Source organism: Pristis pectinata, chromosome 3 (genome assembly GCF_009764475.1).
Source record: "Pristis pectinata isolate sPriPec2 chromosome 3, sPriPec2.1.pri, whole genome shotgun sequence".
Lineage (NCBI taxonomy): Eukaryota > Metazoa > Chordata > Chondrichthyes > Rhinopristiformes > Pristidae > Pristis > Pristis pectinata.
Window position 1 is genome coordinate 8221396 of NC_067407.1, and position 22248 is coordinate 8243643.

Sequence of the window (22248 nt, forward strand, 5' to 3'; positions counted from 1 at the left end):
TATTCCAAAGTGCTGTAGAGTTGACAAAACGTGGCAGCCAGTTTGAGCACAGCAAGCTCCCAAGAATGGCCAAAAAAAAACAATGAGATCCCATCTATGAAAATAAATCATGTAGAAAATTGATATCTAAAATGTGAGCTTGAAACTCTGCAGTCACTGTAGGTTATACAAGCAAAGGTTCCAATCATAAGAATCAGAATCAGGTTTATTGTCACTGACATAGATGACTCGAAACTTGCGTCAGCAGTACAGTGCAAAGACATAAAGTTACTCTCAATTACAAAAATAAAGAAATAGTGCAAAGGAAGGAATAACGAGGTAGTTCACGGGTTCATGGACCATTCAGAAATCTGATGGCGGAGGGGAAGAAGTTGTTCCTGAATTGTTGAGTGTGGGTCTTCAGGCTCCTGTACCTCCTCCCTGATGGTAGTAACGAGAAAAGTGCATGTCCCGGATGGTGAAGGTCCTTGGTGATGGATGCCGCCTTCTTGAGGATGTCCTCGATGGGTTGTGCCCATGATGGAGGTGGCCAAGTCTACCACCCTAAGTACTTAGTAAACCAAGCACTCAGTAAACCTAAGACTGATGCCAGAAAGACTTCTCTTTTCCTCCACGTTGATTGAGTAAGCAATAGACTTAAAAATATCACAGAACCATATAATGGTTACAACAGAGAAGGCCATTCAGTCTGTCAAGTCTGTACTGGTTCTATGTGAGAGTAATCCAGCTTGCCGTGCCCTCTCGCCAGTGCCTCAGGAAGGCCATCTGTCTCTATCCCCTCAAAGTCACTGGGTCCGAACTCTGGGGTTGCCCCAGGCATGCTGACTCTACTGATTCAAGAAGACGGCTCACCACCATCTTCTCAAGGACAATTGGAGATGAGTTTTGAATGCTGGCCCTGCAAGTGACTCCCACATCCAACATACGAATAACAAAGAGAAAGGAGAGGGTGCACTTAGAACCAACAAAATAAAGTCCATCTCTCTAGCTTCCTTTCCCATTATGTGAATGGTAACAAACATTTTTTTATTGTCTTGCTTTGGCACTTTTCCAACGAAGAGGAAATGGGTTGACAATGAAACTATCCATTAGCAAGGGTGAGAAAAGGAAAAGGGCAGGGTGTGATTATCAATCACTGACTGGAAGTAAAGAGGAGCAGTTTTCAACAAGAGGGAATCAATTTTTGAAATGCACATTAACGGTTTCAAATGACTTCAGATCATTTTTATACCCAATTCTTAATTTGTATTGAAATGATTCACAATACCATTTTTACATTCTCATTACTACAAGTAAATAGTAAAAGTGCCAAAGAACTGCAAAACACTAGGTTTATATAAGATATGTTTATTAGTCACATGTACATCGAAACACACAGTGAAATGCATCTTTTGCGTAGCGTGTTCTGGGGGCAGCCTGCAAGTGTCGCCACGTTTCCGGCGCCAACATAGCATGCCCGCAACTTCCTAACCCGTACGTCTTTGGAATGTGGGAGGAAACCGGAGCACCTGGAGGAAACCCACGCAGACATGAAGAGAATGTACAAACTCCTTGCAGACAGTGGCCAGAATTGAACCCAGGTCGCTGGCGCTGTAAGGCGTTACGTTAACCGCTACACTACCTCCACTATAAGCTGAGACTCAACACACAAAGGCACTGGAAGAACTCAGCAAGTCAGGCAGCATCAATGGAGGGGAATGGATAGTCGACATTTTGAGTCAAGAACCTTCATCTGGACTGATCCAGGTTTCCAGCATTTGGAGTCTCTGGTGTCTCAATAAGCCAAGGCTTGTAGTTAACAAGTATCTCCAGAGAGATTAACCAGGGAATTTTTTGTACTTAACAATAGATCCTGAGTTCCACACATAATGGCACTGCCAGCTCTCTTATTCCTGAGAGACAATGGCTTCAATGTTTACAGGGGATGTACTATCAAGTAGGGCAGATAGAAGAGAGGGTTCCCTGAGACCCAGGTTCAATCCCGACCTCCAGAGTTGTCTGTGTGGAGGATGCATGCTCTCCCAGTGATCACATGGATGTTCTCTGGTGCTCTGGTTTCATGCCACATCCAAAAAATATGCGGGCTGCTTTATTAATTGTGCGGGCTTTTCTCTTTGGAGAAAAGGAGGATGAGAGGAGACTTGATAGAAGTGTACAAGATGATAAGAGGCATCGACTGAGTGGACAGTCAGAGAATTTTTCCCAGTGTGACAATGACTAACACGAGGGGACATAATTTTAAGGTGATTGGAGGAAGGTATAAGGGGCATGTCAGGGGTAAGTTTTTTACACAGAGAGTGGTGGGTGCATGGAATGCACTGCCGGCAGAGGTTGTGAGGGCAGATACATTAGGGACATTTAAGCGACTCTTAGATAGACACATGAATGATAGAGAAATGGAGGACTATGTGGGAGGGAAGGGTTGGATAGATCTTAGAGCAGGATAAAATGTCAGCACAACATCATGGGCCGAAGGGCCTGTACTGTGCTGTAATGCTCTATGTTAATTGGCTGCTGTAAAAATTGACCTTTGTGTGTGGATGAGCGGCGGATGAGGGGGATTGTGGGGATGATAAAATAGGCCGTGATAGCACGAGTGTAAAAATACAAGGCGTTTGATGGTCTGTGCAGAATCAGTGGGCCGACGGACTTGTTTCCATGTTGTAAATTGCCCCAATGTGTGGGTGAGTGATAAAGTCTTGGGGGAGTTGGCAGGAATGTGGGGAATATATATCATAAGGAATACTGGGGGAATGTGATTGCCAGTATAGACTTGATGGGCCAAACTGGCCTCCTTCTGCATCGAAAAGAAACATGGTAAACTGTTCTGGAGCAGAACGAGAGGCTGAGTACGATAAGATAAGATTTCTTTATTGGTCACGTGTACTGAAACACATAGTGAAATGCATCTTTTGCGTAGAGTGTTCTGGAGGCAGCCCACAAGTGTCACCACGTTTCCGGTGCCAACGTAGCATGCCCACAACTTCCTAACCTGTACGTCTTTTGAATGTGGGAGGAAACCGGAGCACCCGGAGGAAACCCACACAGTTGCGGGGAGAACGTACAAACTCCTTACAGATAGTGGCCCAAATTGAACCCAGGTCACTGGTGCTGTAATAGCGTTATGCTAACCGCTACACTACCGTGCCTGCCCAAATGTTCAGCAGAGGAATAGCAGAGGAAACCCCAAAGTCTTTCTGTCTTCTGCAAGAAACAAGTCAGGAGCATGATGGAAAACATTCCTCTTCCCTGAGTGAGTGCAGGTCCAACAACCCAACACCATCCGGGACAAAGCAACCCATGTGATTGGCACCCAACAACCACACTAAACTGACATTTCCTCCAGCAATGGTGAACAATGGCTGCAATTACTCACCTCCAACAACAGCCTGCAAGCCCTTTTCCTCTATCACCAAGAAGGACAAGGGCAGCATGCTCAGGGGAACACCACCACCTGCAGGTTCCCCTTCACCCATCTTATCGCAGATTCTATATCCCCACTGGATCTAAGTCCTGGAACTCCTGTCCAACATTGGGAGGTTTGGCTATATAAAGACCTATATAAAAGCAAGTTGGTTCTGCTACTTGGAATCCCCAACTTTAGCAACAGATGCGCAGTTCCAAAGACTCCGAAGTCTCTTGCAAATATCTATAGATGTACGGTGGAGAGCATTCTGACCGGTTGCATCACCGCCTGGTATGGAGGCTCAATGCACAGGATCGCAAGAGGCTGCAGAGGGTTGTAGACTCAGCCAGCTCCATCACAGGCACAACCCTCCCCACCATCGTGGACATCTTCAAGAGGCGATGCCTCAAGAAGGCGGCATCCATCACTAAGGACCCTCACCACCCGGGACATGCCCTCTTCTTGTTACTACCATCGGGGAGGAGGTACAGGAGCCTGAAGACCCACACTCAATGATTCAGGAACAGCTTCTTCCCCTCCGCCATCAGATTTCTGAATGGTCCATGAATCCATTAACACTACCTCATTATTCCTTTTTTTCTCGCACTATTTATTTTGTAATTTATTGTAATTTTATGTCCTTGCACTGTACTTCTGCTACAAAACAACGAATATCACATCGTAAGACAGTGATAATATATCTGATTTTGATTCTGATTCTGGCAGTATTACTGTTTCTCATAACCTGCCATAAACTGCGCCAACAGAAAGTAAGCAGAGCCACAGAAAATCAGAGTAGGCCATTCAGCCCTTTGATCCTGTTCCACCACTCAATACAATCATGGCTGATCCTCTATCTCAATACCATAGACCTGCTCTGTCCCTATATTCCTTGAAGCTTTTTGCATCTAAAAATCTATATACCTTCTTCTTAAGTATTTTCAGAGCTTGGCTACATCTTTTGTGGTAGAGAGTTCCCCTGTGCACCATCCTCTGAGCGAAGAAATTTCTTCTCATCTCATTCCTAAATGTCTTACCCCTCATCCTGAGACTGTGAACCCTTATACCAGACAACCCATCCAGGAGAAGTATCCTCCCTGTCCTATCTAGCCCTGTTAGAATGTTGTTTCAATGACATCACCTTTCATTCTTCGAGTGAATACATGCCAAGTTGACACAATGTCTCCTCATATGACAACCTTGCCAACCCAGAAGAAGAACAGAACCTCATATTCAGCCTGGGTAGTCTACAACATTGAAGTGTTGATGAGGCTTTATGGGGCATTGGTGAGGCCTCATTTGCAGTACTGTGTGCAGTTTAGGGTCCCTTATCTTAGAAAGGATGTACTGATGTTGGAGAGGGTTCAGAAAAGATTTACCAGAATGATTCCCAGAATGAAAGGGCTTACTTATGATGAACGTTTGTTGGCTCTTGGACTGTATTCATTGGAGTACAGAAGAATGAGAGGAGACCTCAGAGAAACATTTCGAATGTTGAAAGGACTGGACAAAGTAGATGTGGCTAAGCTGTTTCTCTTGGTGGGTGAGTCCAGGACTAAATGGCACAGTCTTAGAATTAGAGGGTACTGGTTTAAAACAGAAATGAGGAAAAATTTCTTCAGCCAGAGGGTAGTGAAATTATGGAATTCTTTGCCACATGCAGCTGTGGAGGCCTGATCATTGGGGGCATTTAAGGAGGAGATTGATAGGTATCTAATTAGTCAAGGTATCAAGGGATATGGGGATAAGGCCGGAAATTGGGGCTAGATAGAAATAGTTTTAGTTTAGCTCATGGAGCAGACTCGATGGGCTGAATGGCCTACTTCTGCTCCTTTGTCTTGTGATCTTGTGATCTTGTGAACATTGAATTCTCCAATTTCAGGTAAACTTTTCCCCCTCTGTCCCTTTTCTCTCTCCTCCTGATCTACCCAGTTCTTCCCGCACTCACCCCAGCCCCCCATCACCCTCCTCCTCCACCTGCTCTATCTGTCCATCACCCACACATTCCTCCCACTAGGTCCCCTCCCCCAACTGCTCCCATCTGCCCTCCCCACCTCCTTCACTAGGTTCCACGCTCCACCTTCTACCCCAATCAGATCCTATCATCTGCAGCCCTTTGTCACCTCCACCTATCACCTCCCAGCTTCTGCCTATCACCTCTCCTCACCTGGATCCAATTATCGCCTGCCAGCTCTTGCTCCACCTCCTCCCGTCACCTCTTTTATACGCTCTACCTCTTCTCTGTCTTTCAGTCCAGTTTAAGTGTCTCCACCCGAAACGTCGACTGTCCACCTCCCTCCATAGATGCTGCCTGACCTGCTGAGTTCCTCCAGCATCTTGTCTGATATCCCAGGATTCAGCCTGGTGAACCTCCACTACGTTCCCTCCATCATCAGGAGATTAAAACTGCCCACAATATTCCAAGGGTGGTCTCCCCGAGACCCTGTGGATGGTATTACATAATTCACACTTTTTTCCTCAGGGTGACATTTCGTCCTGGTTCACCTTCCCTTGGTCAATGCAGGAAGATCAAGCCAGTGAAGCCATTCTACAGATTACATCAAGAAATCCCGAGTGGTTTTGATGGGATAGAAGGAGAAGCAATGTTTCGCAAAGCAGAAGGGTCAGGAACCAGAGTGTGTGGATTTTAGTTAATTGGTAAAGGAACCAGAAGCAAGACAAAGAGAAGTTTTAATGCACAGCAGGTTGCTATGATCTGGAAATATTGCCTAAAAGGGTCATTCAATAAAAACATACAACAGAGAGTTAGATAAGTACTTGAAAGAATGAATCCCTGGAAAAGTAATGGGACTCGTTAGGTGGCAAAGACCTCATTTATGCATGGCCTCCAACTGTGCCCCACAATCCCTTGATCACGTCAATGTCCAATGACTAACCCTGAGCAGGAATGCAATCATGAGTGTGATACCTTTGCACTTAATAATTCATCCAATGGGTATAACAGACTAATGGTTAACTAACAATATTAGAAGCTGGAGGTCTGGACCATTGAACCACAGGCATGAGTTTGAATCCCTCGGTAAAAGCCAGGGAATTTAAAGTGAAGCAACTAAGTAAATCTGGAATTAACGGTAGTCTCCACGAAACTGTGGGATTTCAGAAAACCCCATTTAGTTCAATATTGTCCTTCAGGGGGAAAAAATCTGCCCAACTTACCTGATCACCTACTTATGTGACTCACCTACACAGAGTCATAGAGTCATACAGCACAGAAACAGGGCCTTCGGCCCAAATGGTCCATGCCGACCAAGATTCTCATCCAACCTACTCCCACTTTTCTGCGTTTGGCCCATATCCCTCCAACCCTTTCTATCTGTGTACCTTTTGAATGTAATTAATGTAACTCATTCCATATACTGACCACTCTCTGGGTGAAAAACGTGGTTCCTTGAACTGCTTCTACAGTTCTGGGGCAATCAGGGATGGACAATAAATGTTGGTGATCTGACTGACTGGCATCCCACGACCAAATAAATAAAAAGAAAAACATTTCATCTAATATTTATTGCTCTGCTGTAACTAAGAGCAATTCAAAGCCTGTGCCAATCAAGATAAGTTGTTGTGTTGTTCAGTCCTTTTACCCATTAAATAGTTATTTTAATGTAATGGAAATAAAATGTGATAACCCTCCATTCTGAGGTAACGATGTCAGGATTATGTTACTGATGATAGATTCATTGCTTAAGGGTGGATCATAGTCTGTTAATGGCCACTTTCAACAAACCATTACTGAAATAAAGACTTTATTAATCAATCTCACTTGTTAATGCTTAGATCTATGAAAACCTTGATGATATAACACTCAGACACCCTTAGCAAACCTCCAGCACTAACAAGAATGTAAAATTAGTCATTTAAATCAGTGAGAGCATTTTGTGCTTTAAAATTTGAGCCGTAGAGCTACACAGCACGGAAACAGGCCCTTCGGCCCGACATGTCCTTGCTGACCAAGTTGCCGCACTAAACCGGTCCCATTTACCTGTGTTTGGTCGACTTCCCTCTAAATCTTTCCCATCCATAATCTTCAGTCTTCATATTTTTCAATCTTAAAAGGTCCAGGGTCCATAACATTCAAAGCCTTCAGTCTTTTTCTTTAGATTGTCATATTATTACACATAAAATTACATATTATTTATAAAAATCCATCTTGTACATGAAGATTCTTCAGCTCAGGTCAGCAAAGAAGCTTTCATTCACGTGGCAACTTCCACCTCCTTAGAAAGCCCCCACAATGGGCAGAACAGGGGCCTCACAGCTCCAGCAACCCAGGTTCGATCGTGACCCTCCGGTGCTGTCTGTGTGGAGTTTGCACGTTCTCCCGGTGACTTTCCTCCGGGGGCTCCAGTTTCCTCCCACATCCCAAAGATGTGCAGGTCGGTGGGTTAATGGGCTGCTGTGAGTTACCACTGCTGAGGTAGCTGGCAGGAGAATCAGTGACGAGTGGACGGGCTTGTGAGAGAGAGTAAGTTGCAGGGAGGTAAGTCAGGGAGTAGAATTAATTGGAATGCTCTGAGAGCCAGCAGAGATTCAATGGGCCAGATTGTGAAAGTCAACCAGCACTGTAATAAATCAGACAACATCACAAGACAAAGGAGCAGAAGTAGGCCATTCGGCCCATCGAGTCTGCTCCATGAGCTAAACTAAAACTATTTCTATCTAGCCCCAATTTCCGGCCTTATCCCCATATCCCTTGATACCTTGACTAATTAGATACCTATCAATCTCCTCCTTAAACGCCCCCAATGATCGGGCCTCCACAGCTGTATGTGGCAAAGAATTCCATAAATTCACCACCCTCTGGCTAAAGAAATTTCTCCTCATTTCTGTTGTAAACCGTTACCCTCTAATTGTAAGACTGTGCCCTCTAGTCCTGGACTCATCCACCAAAGGAAACAGCTTAGCCACATCTACTCTGTCCAGTCCTTTCAACATTCAAAATGTTTCTATGAGGTCTCCTCTCATTCTTCTGTACTCCAGTGAGTACAGTCCAAGTGCCGACAAACGCTCATCGTATGTAAGCCCTTTAATTCCGGGAATCATCCTCGTAATGTACGATTAATGCTTTATTAGTTTAACACCAGCGAGAGTGAGGGATACAGAGAAAGAGTAAACAGTGTAACCAGAGCTCTGTACTGATCCCACTCAGAGATCTGAGGTCAGTGTCCCTTCTCTTATACCCACTTCATGAGAAAACTTCATGGGAAGTTGTACTTACTAAGGCAGTTGTTTACAGCAAGCTTGTAGCAAAACAAGATATGTCTAAAAAACTTCTTTCTTTCTCACTGGCACCTGGACATTTCTACAGCCGTAACTATAGTCACACCATGGGAGGAATAGCAAAACACCATTAACCCTTACATCGTCAGTTATTAACCCTTGCATTCCCAGTCATCTTTTACAAAATGGCTTTATTATATAGAGTTAGGGAGCCATAGAAAGATACAGTATGGAAGCAGGTCCTTCAGCCCATTGACCACACTGACCCTCAACCATCTATTCACACTAACCCTACATTGATCCCTTTTTTTAAATTCTCCCCACATTCTCAACTCCCCTCAAATTCCACCAGTCACCTACACACTCTGGGCAACGTACAGAGGCCAATTAACCAACCAACCCTCATGACATTGGGATGCGGGGGGAACCTGGAGCACCCAGAAGAAGCCCACACCATCACAGGGAGAACATGCAAGCTCCACACCGACAGCACCCAATGTCAGGCTTGAACCCAGGTCTCTGGTGCCGTGAGGTGATGGCCCTACTAGCTGCGTCACTGAGCCGCTGTTGGAGGAACGATGAGGAATCCAATAGCCGATATTGTCTCTAATTCCATGTGTAATCATGTTGCTGTTTGTGGGATCTCAGTCCTGCAAACTAGCTATTGTTTTCCTTATCCTACAAAAAATAATTCAAAGAACACTCTTCAAATGAAGTGAAGATAAGATATCTTTATTAGTCACATGTACATCGAAACACACAGTGAAATACACTTATTACGTAGAGTGTTCTGGGGGCAGCCCGCAAGTGTCGCCATGCTTCCAGTGCCAACATAGCATGCCATATTTGTCTATTGTTTTAAGGGCGGCACGGTAGCGTAGCGGTTAGTGCGACGGTTTTACAGCGCCAGCGATCGAGGTTCAATTCCCGTCGCTGTCTGTAAGGAGTTTGTACGTTCTCCTGTGTCTGCGTGGGTTTCCTCCGGGTGCTCTGGTTTCCTCCCACATTCCAAAGACGTACAGGTAGGTTAATTTGGGTTTAAACGGGCAGCACGGACTCGTTGGGCCGGAAGGGCCTGTTACCACACTGTAAATAAAATTTAAAAAAATTTAATTTAAATGCCCACAACTTCCTAACCTATACGTCTTTTGGAACATGGGAGGAAACCGGAGCACCCGGAGGAAGCCCACGCAGACACGGGGGAGAAGGTACAAACTCCTTACAGACAGCGGCCAGATTTGAAACCGTGTTGCTGGCGCTGTAATAGCGTTATGCTAACTGCTACACTACCGTGCCTGCCCAGCAAATAGAGAGGCTCCAGATCCCAATCGCTGTTCCACTGATTCCTTTTTTAATACCAATGGCCATGACATCAGGTGAGGTTTCCTGAAAGCAGCCAACATAATCAAGGACCCTTCCTGCCCCAGTCACTCTCTCTTTTTGCTACTTATCTGATGCTCTGTGCCTGCATTCTGCTGCAGGTAAGTTTCTCATGGTACTTGTGCACACATGAACTTGTGCAGATGATAATAAACTCGACTTTGACTTTGACTTCTCCCCCTTCCGGTCAGGCAGAAGATACAAAAGCTCGAGAGCACATACCACCAGGCTCAAGGACAGCTTCTATCCTGCTGTTATCAGACACTTGAACAGACCTCCCATATGCTGAAGATGAATTCTTGCTCTTCCAACCTACCTCATCAAGGCCCTTGCATTTTATTTTTCGACCTGTACTGCACTTTCTCTGTTAACTGCTACACTTATATTCTGTATTCTGTTTCCTCTGGGTGCTCCGGTTTCCTCCCACATTCCAAAAGACGTAGAGGTTAGGAAGTTGTGGGAATGCTACGTTGGTGCAGGAAGCGTGGCAACACTTGCGGGCTGCCCCCAGAACACTCTACACAAAAGATGTTTTTCACTGTGTGTTTCGATGCACATGTGACTGATAAAATGTATCTTATCTTATCTTTACTGCCTCGATGTACTTATGTATGCATGATCTGGTCTGGATGGCATGCAGACAAAAGTTTTTAACTGTACATGTGACAATAATAGGCAGGCGCAGTGGTTAGCATGACGCTATTACAGCGCCAGTGACCTGGGTTCAATTCCGGCCGCTGTCTGTAAGGAGTTTGTACATTCTCCCCGTGTCTGCATGGGTTTCCTCCAGATGCTCCGATTTCCTCCCACATTCCAAAGACATACGGGTTAGGAAGTTGTGGGCATGCTATGTTGGCGCCGGAAGCGTGGCGACACTTGCGGGCTGCCCTCAGAACACTCTACGCAAAAGATGCATTTCATTGTGTGTTTTGATGTACATGTGACTAATAAAGATATCTTAATATCTTTTAAGAAACCGACATTAACACTAATACCAATACAAATATCACGTGACAATAATAAACCAATAAATAAACCAGAATTCGAGCCAGAGCTTCCTTAGTCCCTTAATATGGACAGGGAATGATGGCATTCCAACCCAGAGCTGTGAGACAGTGGCACTGACTGCTCTGTCACAGTGCCACTTCCCTGATCACTTCGAGTCATGGAGTCCTACGGCACAGAAATAGGCCCTTCCACCCACCATGTCCACGCCGACGTTTTTACCCATCTACACCAATCCCAGTCCTGATGCAGGGTCTCGACCATCCCTTTACCCCCACAGATGCTGCCTGACCCACTGAGTTCCTCCAGTAACTTGTTTTGTTTTTACTCCACATCCACTGGGGTCTCTTGTATCTACACTAATCCTATCAGGACCATGTCCTTCTCTGCCTTGCCTACTTAAGTGTCTGCCGAAATGCCTCTTAAATGTAATCATCATATCTGATTCAATCACCTCTACTACCAACATGTTCCTGATATCAACCTCTGTGAAAAAAAATCCCTCGAATCCCCTTTAAAAATTCCTTCCTCTTATCTTAAGCCTCTTGTTTTTGATACTCCTACCATAGGAAAAAGGTTTTGACCATCTACCTGATAGATGCTTTTCATAATCTTATATACCTCTATCTTTTCAAAAGATATTTTTATTAGTCACATGTACATCGAAACACACAGTGAAATGCATCTTTTGCGTAGACTGTTCTAGGGGCAGCCCACAAGTGTCGCCACGCTTCTGGCGCCAACATAGCATGCCCACAACTTCCTAACCCATACGCCTTTGGAGTGCGGGAGGAAACCAGAGCACCCGGAGGAAACCCACGCAGACATGGGGAGAACGTACAAACTCCTTACAGACAGTGGCGGGAATTGAACCCAGGTCACTAGCGCTGTGATAGCGTTACGCTAACCGCTACACTACCATGTCAGTCCGCAGCCTCCTTTGCTCCAGGGATAACAAGCCCAGTCTGTCCAATGTTGTAGTGTGAAGGGTCATGGCTGTCATACGACAGTGACAACACTGACGCCTCTGGTCGGATGACAACATTGCTCATCGGGTCGGAAGCAACACCACTGTGAATCAAGGTTTGGCTCCACCCCACCCATCATGTGCACACCTGAACAATTGGCTCGTTTAAGCACCTTTTTCCTTGCTGGCACCGAGCCATTGGACCTTTTGAATTACCTGGGCTCGACCACCCCCAGCCCTTCAGCACTATAAAAAGTGCTGCATGTTGGCATGCTGCCTCTTTTGTTCGTCTCCGAGGGATATTGAGGTAAGCTGTGCACTACTTAAGGGTAATTAGTTAAGGATTCCTGGGACCAAAGAGCCAATGCTTGTACAGAGTCAGGGGGTCAGGCATTGTATTGTTTTTCCCTGATCATTTGTAACCAGTTTGTTGTGTGTGTGTGCGTGTGTGTGTGTGCATCTCACCCTCACTGCGATTTCCCCACTTTCGCGACCACCTGTGTGTGTGTGCGTGTGCAAGTGTGCATCCGTTCCCATTCATTCTGTTCTCGCATTTGTCGTTGTGAAGAAACCATTTTTAAACTACAAAGACTGTGTCCAGAGTCCTTGTCCTTTAAGACCTCAATGAACCTTTTCTCACAACAAATATCTCCCCGTATCTAAAGTCTTCCAATCCAGGCAACAACATGGCCAATCTCATCTTCACCCTTCCAACATCTTCAGATCATAAACCTTTCATCAGTTCTGGTGAAAAGCCATCAACCTGAAATATTAACTCTGTTTCTCTCTCCACAGATGCCGTCTGGCCTGCTGAGTATCCCAGCATTTTCTGTTTGCATTTTAGATTTTCAGCGTCCACATTTCTTTGGCATTTGCTTCTGTCAATACGACCTGTGGTATTGTTCTCTTCTGCTGCATTAGTTGTTAATGATTCCAGCCAATCTACCTCCTCTGCCTCCATGCTGTCTTTTCCAAGAATGTTGGACTTCTCAGTGTTTATTTCCCAGTCTTTCTTTTCATCCAAATAACCATGACTACAGAAACAATATACTGCTGTTACCTATTCCCTCGGTTTTATTATGAATGTAGTTGCCTGGATATTCAGTTGGACAGGTTCGTTTCTTAATCTAGTGTTGTGCAGTTGAAAATCTTTTTCTTTCTGGAGTTAAACATGGTAAGAACCATTCCTTGGTCTTTTTTGCAGCACTTTTACAATACAGCAGAGGACAAGGAGAGTGAGGGGGCGACCTTGTAGAAATGTTTTAAATTATGAGAGGCATAGATAAGGTGGGTGGGAACAGTCTTTTCCCTAGGGGATTGAGTCCTAAATTAGGGGGCATAGATTTAGAGCGAGAGGGGAGAGAGTTAAATGGGGCCCGAGGGGCAACATTTTCACGCAGAGGGTGGTGAATATTTAGAACGAGCTGCCAGAGGAAGTGGTTGAGGCAGGTACAATAGTATTGTTTAAGAAGCACTTGGATAGGTACGTGGAGGGGTGGGGCTTTGGGGGGAAATGGGCCGAATGCAGGAAATTGGGAACGAGCTGGATGGTTGGCATGGATTTGTTGGGCCGAAGGGCCTGTCTCCGTGCTGTGTTGCTCTATGTCCCCATGGTGACGTCAGTTGTCCCTGCCCACCTTGACACGATTTCCATATCAGAATGATGTGGGCTGATACCATTGGAACATAGAACAGTACAGCACAGAACATGCCCTTTGGCCCACAATGTTGTGCCAACATAGCTGTTCCCTCCTACCTCTACGAATGCCCATATCTCTCTATTTTCCTCTCATTCATGTGCCCATCCAAGCCCCTCTTAAAAGCCCCCAATGAATTTGCCTCCACCACCCTATCAGGCAACACAATCCAGGCATCCACCACACTCTCAGTAAAAAACGTACCCCTCACGTCTGTTCTGAACCTACCCCCTCACCTTAAATGCATGCCCTCTGGTATTGGATCGCTCAATAATAGGAAAAAGATATTGCTCATCCACCCTATCTCTGCCCCTCATAATTTTTCATACACCTCTAACAGGTCACCCCTCAGCCTCCACCGCTCCAGAGAAAAGCCCAAGTTTGTCCAGCCTCTCCTGATAGCACATGTCTCTAATTCAGGCATCATCCTAGTAAACCTCCTCTGCACCATCTCTAAAGCCTTGACATCCTTCCGATAGTGAGGTGATCAGAATTGCACGCAATACTCTAAATGTGACCTAACCAGAGTTCTATAGAGATGCATCATAACTTCTTGACTCCTATACTCAATACTTCGCTCAATAAATGCAAGCAATCCATAAGCCGCCTTAACCACCCTGTCTACCTGTGTAGCCACTTTCAATGAGTCATGGACTTGCACCCCAAGGTGTCTCTGCTCTTCAACACTGTTAAGGGTCTTGCCCTTAAGAGTGTACTGCCTCTTGACATTAGTCCTACCAAGGGACAACACCTCACATTTATCCGGGTTAAACTCCATCTGCCATTTCTCTGCCCACATCCGCAACCGATCTATATCACGCTGTATCCATCGCCAGTCTTCCACACTATTCACAACTCCACCAATCTTGGTATCGTCTGCAAACTTACTAACCCATCCATCAACATACTCATCCAGGTCATTTATGTACTCTCCAGGGAATATTCTCTCTGGAATATTCTCCAGGGAACTTGAACCCTGTAACTCTGAGGCCACCTATCATTGGACAACTCCCAGTGAGAAATGCCTGGGACTAAGTAACTTGTGTGCCTTCAACCTCATCCAGTACTAATCCAACCCCACTGACATCCTTTGATCTTCAAATCCCTCCCTACCAGATCCTTAGGCTAAGGGGTCAACTTAACTCTCTAACAGGGGACTCCTGACCCAGAAGTACCAGGATATCTCAATGCTGCTCTAGAATGTTTAGGTTAGTGTACATTCTTATACAAACAGTTTAATTTGTTTTAACATCAGTTTTCCTCACTATATTTTAACCTGATCTATAACTCTATCCATTCCCTGGCCATTTATGTCCTCCTGCAGTTGAGTCCATCTGATGTCTTCCTTTCCTGTTTCCAGAATAGTGTTGGATATGGATGAGGAAGATTTAGAGGGATATGGGCCAAATGCAGGCAAATGGGACTAGCTTAGATGGGAATCTAGGTCGGCATGGACAGGTATTGGTATTGGTTTATTATTGTCACTTGTACCGACGTACAGTGAAAACCTTGTCTTGCGTACCAATCATACAGGTCAATTCATTACACAGTGCAGTTACATTGAGTTAGTACAGAGTGCATTGAGGTAGTACAGGTAAAAACAATAACAGTAAAGAGTAAAGTGTCACAGCTACAAAGGAAGTGCAGTGCAGGTAGACAGTAAGGTGCAAGGTCTCAACAAGGTAGATTGTGAGGTCAGTCCATCTCATCGTATGAAGGAACTGTTCAATAGTCTTATCACAGTGGGGTAGAAGCTGTCCTTGAGCTTGGTGCTATGTGCCCTCAGGCTCCTGTATCTTCTGCCTGATGGAAGAGGAGAGAAGAGAGAATGACCTGCGTGGGTGGGGTCTTTGATTGTGCTGGCCACTTCGCCAAGGCAGCCAGAGGTAAAGACCAAGGAGGGGAGGCTGGTTTCTGTGACTCGTTGGGCTGTGTCCACAACTCTCTGCAGTTTCTTGCGGACCTGGGCAGAGCTGTGATGCATCCAGATAGGATGCTTTCTATGGTGAATTATAAAAGTTGGTGAGTGTCAAAGGGGACATACCAAATTTTTTTAGCCTCCTGAGGAATGAGAGGCACTGGTGAGCTTTCTTGGCCATGGCATCTACTTGGTTGGACCAGGACAGGCCAAAGGCTCTGTGGCTCTATAACATGTGAACAACAAAGTTTACTCAGTGTAGCTGAGTGAGTGTAACCAGGGATCTCAGTGCTGGGAGCAACTACCAGTCTACTGGAGAAACTCAGCAGGTTGAGCAGCATCTGTGTGGGGGTGAAGCGGACTTGTCCTGATGCATCCACAATTCCTTTTCCTTTCCCCTGCTGCTTGATCCATTGAGTTCCTCCAGCCGATTGTTTGTTGTTCCAGATTCCAGCATCGGCAGTGTCTTGAGGTGCAAAACTGGGATGTTGATGTGTGAGATGACACTGATATCAAATCACTCACGCTTCCTGAGAATCTGGAGGATTTAGCAGAGAGAGTGTCAATGTAAAACATTCTCTGACATAGCTTAAACCAAGGGAGTTCGAATTCCAACAGTTAACAGACCAAATGTTTCTCCCTCAACCAGCACCTCCTAACCATGTTACCTGGCCACCTATCTCAATGAGATTCTACTGGATACAAAAGGTCTGGCGGACTTCCCCACACAACTGCAATGCACTGTGCCCCAGGAGCAACTTGTAAAGCACTTGGGATGGTCAAAGGATACAGAAGACATTCTGGAGATGAAAATCTTTCATTCTAAGCATGAATATTTAGAGCAGACTTTTAAACATGATTAATACGACATGTTCCCACGGTCCTTGTAACACACATATTCTTTATTCATTTCCTTCACTGGCAACGAGACAGAGAAGGAGCTGAAGGTTAAAAATCTAGACCTGCCTGGGTTGACCTTAACTTTGAGTGATTTTTCAGGACATGTAATAGTGATTTGGCAGCCGGATCTTACATCTTATTACATGGAATTGCAATTCATAATTAAAGTTGCACATGCAGCTGCAGAGAGCAGTAAACACAGCCCAGTGTCCAAAACCGGTTTGTCACCTCCGTCCATCCAGTCCATCTTCACGGTGTGTTGCTTCAGGAAGGCTAACGGTATCATCAAGGATGCCTGCCACCCTGGCCATTCCTTTTTCTCTCTTCTACCTTCTGGGAGAAGATAAAGGAGCTTGAAAGCCCGGACAACCAGACTCAAGAACAGCTTCACCCCACGCAGGGTCCTAGAACAGATCCCTGCGGAACACCAGTGGTCACTGACCTTCAGGCAGAACACGCTCCATCTATCACCACACTCTGTCTTCTATGGGCGAGCCAATTCTGAATCCACACAGCCAAGTTTCCCTGAATCCCATGCCTCCTGACTTTCTGAATGAACCTTCCATGAGGAACCTCATCAAACGCCTTACTAAAATCCATGTACACCACACCCATTGCTCTACCTTCATCAATGTGCTTTGTCACATCCTCAAAGAATTCAATCAGGCTCATGAGGCACGGCCTACCCCTCACAAAGCCATGCTGACTGTCCCTAATCAGCCTATCCTTCTCCAAATGCCCATAAATCCTGTCTCTAAGAATCTTCTCCAGTAATTTGCCCACCACTGAAGTAAGACTCACTGGTCTGTAATTTCCAGGGTTATATAAGATAAGATATCTTTATTAGTCACATGTACATCAAAACCCACAGTGAAATGCATCTTTTGCGTAGAGTGTTCTGGGGGCAGCCCGCAAGTGTCGCCATGCTTCCGGGGCCAACATGGCATGCCCACAACTTCCTAACCCGTACGTCTTTGAAATGTGGGAGGAAACCGGAGCACCCGGAGGAAACCCACGCAGACACGGGGAGAACGTACAAACTCCTTACAGACAGTGGCCGGAATTGAACCCAGGTCACTGGCGCTGTAAAGCGTTACGCTAGCTGCTAGACTACCGTGCCTGCTATTCCTTTCCTTAAACAAAGGAACAACGTTTGCCACCCTCCAATCATCTGGCACTACTCCTGTGGCCAGTACAATCTTTGCACCATTCAGCTGTTTTGTGCTTGTTGTAGTGTTTATTAGTACCATGTATGCTATTTACTACAAGAGCTTCGCACGAGCAAGGAATTTCATTGCAGCCTGGTGTATATGACAGTGAACTAATCTGAATAAAATCTATCCCAAAAGTTTGAAGCAAAACGCATTTATACTTAACTGAAAGAAATACTTCCCTCTGCATCTGTCTAGAAAGCAGTCACATTACTGCTTTCTCTCATAACTCCTTTAAACAAGGCTCTGGGTGATTACACACCAAGGGGAATGCTTCATCTGCTACACATTATACCATCAGAGGGCAATTCATATGCAGAATGCCCAAACATTGCTCTGGGCGAATATAAAGACCTTGTTAAATGATTACATTTTCAAAAGAATGAATGCAATTTGAAATAAATTATCTCTGCAAAATTTATATCCAGATTGCCTGTTCAAGGTGCAGGTGAAGGAGTAATATTGTGTTTCACTCTTTTTGCATCTGTTTAAAGTTGGCTTTCTAAAGAACATCTTCACTGGTTTTCAACAAGGAAAGAGACCAGCAAAGTTCAGAGTAGAACTCAAGTCCGTATCCGGACAGTGAAAATCAAAATGAAACTGTAGATGCTGGAAATCTGAATTAAAAGCAGAAAATGTGGGAAGCACTCAGCAGGTCAAACATCACCCGTGGAAGGAGAAACAGAATTAACGTTTCAAATTGAAGACCATTCGTTCTGAAGATGTTGCCTGACCTGCTGAGTGTTTTGAGCATTTTCTGTTTTCTTCCCTCTCCAGAGAACCTGGCTCAAAAATTTAGCCACCACATTGCAAAACAGAGGGGTGGCTGCACTGCAGGAATTACCGTAAATGAGATGTTAAATGAAGCCCTAACTCAGGTGCATATGAAAGATCCCATGGCACTTTTCATGAAATATTCATAGATGTGAATTCAAATACCACCAGCTGTGGAATTTAAATTCTGTTCGGCTTTGGAGCACCTAGACAACAGCAATACATACTGTAAGTCAGGCTGATGTTTAACGATTACAACTTGACGTTCAACACCATCATCCCCTCAGTACTAAGCAACAAGCTTCAAAACCTGGGCCTTTGTCCCTCCCTCTGCAACTGGATCTTCGACTTCCTTATTGGGAGACCACAGTCAGTGTGGATCGGTAGTAACATCTCCTCCTCGCTGACAATCAACACAGATGCATCCCAAGGATACGTGCTTAGCCCACTGCTCTACTCTCTGTACACTCACGACTGTGTGGCTAAGCACAGCTCAGATGCCATTTATAAATTCACCAACGACACCACTGTTGTTGGCAGAATCTCAGATGGTGGCGAGGAGGCGTACAGGAGTGAGCTAGATCGGCTGGTTGAGTGGTGTTGCAACAACAACCTCACGTTCAACGTCAGCAAGATCAAGGAATTGATTGTGGTCTTCAGGAAGGGGAAGTCGGGAGAACACACACCGGTCCTCATTGAGGGGTCAGTGGTGGAAGGGGTGAGCAGCTTCAAGTTTCTGGGTGTCAACATCTCAGATGATCTATCTTGGGCCCAACACATTGATGCAATCATGAAGAAAGCAGGCTAGTGGCTCTACTTCATCAGGAGTTTGAGGAGATTTGATATCTCTTGCAAATTTCTATAAATGTACGGTGGAGAACATTCTGATTGGTTGCATCACCGCCTGGTATGGAGGCTCCAATGCACAGGATCGAAAGAGGCTGCAGAGGGTTATAGACTCTGCCAGCTCCATCACGGGCACAACCCTCCCCACCATTGAGGACATCTTCAGGAGGCGGTGCCTCAAGAAGGTGGCATCAATTATTAAGGACCCTCACCATCCGGGATGTGCCCTCTTCTCGTTACTACCATCGGGGAGGAGGTACAGGACCCTGAAGACCCACACTCAACATTTCAGGAACAGCTTCTTCCTCTCCACCATCAGACTTCTTAATGGTCCATGAACCCATGAACACTACCTCGTTATTCCTCTTTTGCACTATTTTATTTATTTTTTGGCAACTGATAGTAATTTTTATGTCTTTGCACTGTACTGCTGCCGCAAAACAACAAATTTCACGACATATGTCAGTGATAATAAACCTGGTTCTGATTCTAATAGTCAAAGAGCTGTACGGCACAGAAACAGGCCTTTCGGGCCAACTCCTTCGATACCACGGTGCCCACCTAAGCTGGTCCTGATTGCCCGCGTTTGGCCCATATCCCTCTAAACCTTTCCTATCCATGTACTTATCCAAATGACTTTTAAATGTTATTGTTGTACCTGCCTCAACAACTTCCTCTGGCAGCTCATCACATACACACACCATCCTCTGTGTGAAGAAGTTACCCCTCAGGTCCCTTTTAAATCTTTCCTCTCTCAGCTTAAACCTATGTCCTTCACTTCTGGGTTCACTTTCTCTTGGAAAAAGACTGGGTGCAGTCACATCATCTATCTGCCTCATGATTTTATACGCCGCTGTAAGTTCACCCCTCACTCTCCTATGTTCCAAGGAATAAAGTCCCGGTGAGTTCTAGCAACATTCTCATAAACCTCCTCCGCACTCTTTCCAGCTTAATGATATCTTTCCTATAGCAGGGTTACCAAAACTGTACGCAGTACTCAACGAGGCCAGGCAGCATCACTGATAACAGCACATTCCCTCCTGATGAGCTTAACGCATTCTATGCACATTTTGAACAGAAGGGGATTGGTTTGTCACCACCCACCACAACAGCCTCCAAAGCACCTGAACCCATGGTCACCGTTGTGGACACAAGGTCAGTCTTCCAGAGAGTGAACCCACGGAAAGCACCTGGCCCAGATGGTGTCCCTGGCCGTGCTCTTAGATTCTGTGCAGATCAGCTGGCAGACATTTTTAATCTCTCCCTACTTCAATCTCAGGTTCCCATCTGCTTTAAGAGGACCACTATCATCCCGGTATCGAAGAAAAATAAGGTAACGTGCCTTAATGACTACCGCCCAGTGGCTCCAACATCCACCATCATGAAGTGCTTCGAGAGGCTGGTCATGGCATGCATCAACTCCAGCCTCCTGGAAAACCTCGACCCACTGCGATTTGCCTTCTGCCGAAACAGGGACACCATCTCCCTGGCCCTACACTCATCTCTGGAGCATCTGGACAGTAAAGGCACCTACATTAGGCTATTATTTATTGACCACAGCTCCGCCTTCAATACTATAATTCCAAGTAAACTCATCACCAAACTTCAAGACCTGGGACTCAACACCTCCCTTTGCAATTGGATCCTTGACTTCCTGACCAACAGACCGTAATCAGTGAGGATAGGCAGCAACACCTCCGGCACGATTATTCTCAACACTGGTGCCCCACAAGGTTGCGCCCTCTACTCTTCTCCCCATACACTCATGACTGCGTGGCCAGATTCTGCTCTAACTCCATCTACAAGTTTGCGGATGATACCACTGTAGTGGGCTGTATCTCAAATAACAATGAGTCGGAGTACCGGAAGGAGATAGAGAGTTTAGTGACATGGTGTCATGACGACAACCTTTCCCGCAATGTCAGCAAAACAAAAGAGCTGGTCATTGACTTCAGGAAGGGGGGCAGTGCACATGATCCTGTCTACATCAGTGATGCTGAGGTCAAGAAGGTTGAGAGCTTCAAGTTCCTTGGAGTGAATATCACCAATAGCCTGTCCTGGTCCAACCACGGAGAATGCCATGGCCAAGGAAGCTCAGCAGAGCCTCTATTTCCTCAGGAGGCTAAAGAAATTTGGCATGTCCCCATCGACCCTTACCAATTTTTATCGATGCACCAAAGAAAGCATCCTATCTGGATGCACCACGGCGTGGTATGGCAGCTGCTCTGCCCATGACCGCAACAAACTGCAGAGAGTTGCGGACACAGCTCAGCACATCACGAAAACCAGCCTCCCCTCCATGGACTCTGTCGACACTTCTCATTGCCTGGAAAGCAGCCAGCAAAATCAAAGACCCTACCCACCCTGGACATTCTCTCTTCTCCCCTCTCCCATCGGGCAGAAACTACAAAAGCCTGAAAACACGTACCACCAGGCTCAAGGACAGCTTCTATCCTGCTGTTATAAGACTACTGTACGGTTCCCTGGTATGATAAAGTGGACCTCACAATCTACCTTATTATGGCCTTGCACCTTATTGTCTGCCTGCACTGCACTTTCTCTGTAACTGTAACACTTTATTCTGCATTCTGTTATTGTTTTCCCTTGTACTACCTCAATGCACTGTGTAATGAATTGATCTGTACGAATGGTATGCAAGACAAGTTTTGCACTCTACCTTGGTACCTGTGACAATAATAAATCTATTCCAATACTCGAAGTGCCATCTCACCAACACCTTGTACAACTGCAACATAAGATCCCAACTCCTATACTCAATACCCTTAAAATTGTCAAAAAAGACCTCAGTACTGGTAATGTGAAAAACCTTAAGCAGATATGCTATCCCTTGAGTTTTAAAGAATGAGAGCAACACAGTGGCGCAGCTGGTCGAGCCGCTGCCTCAC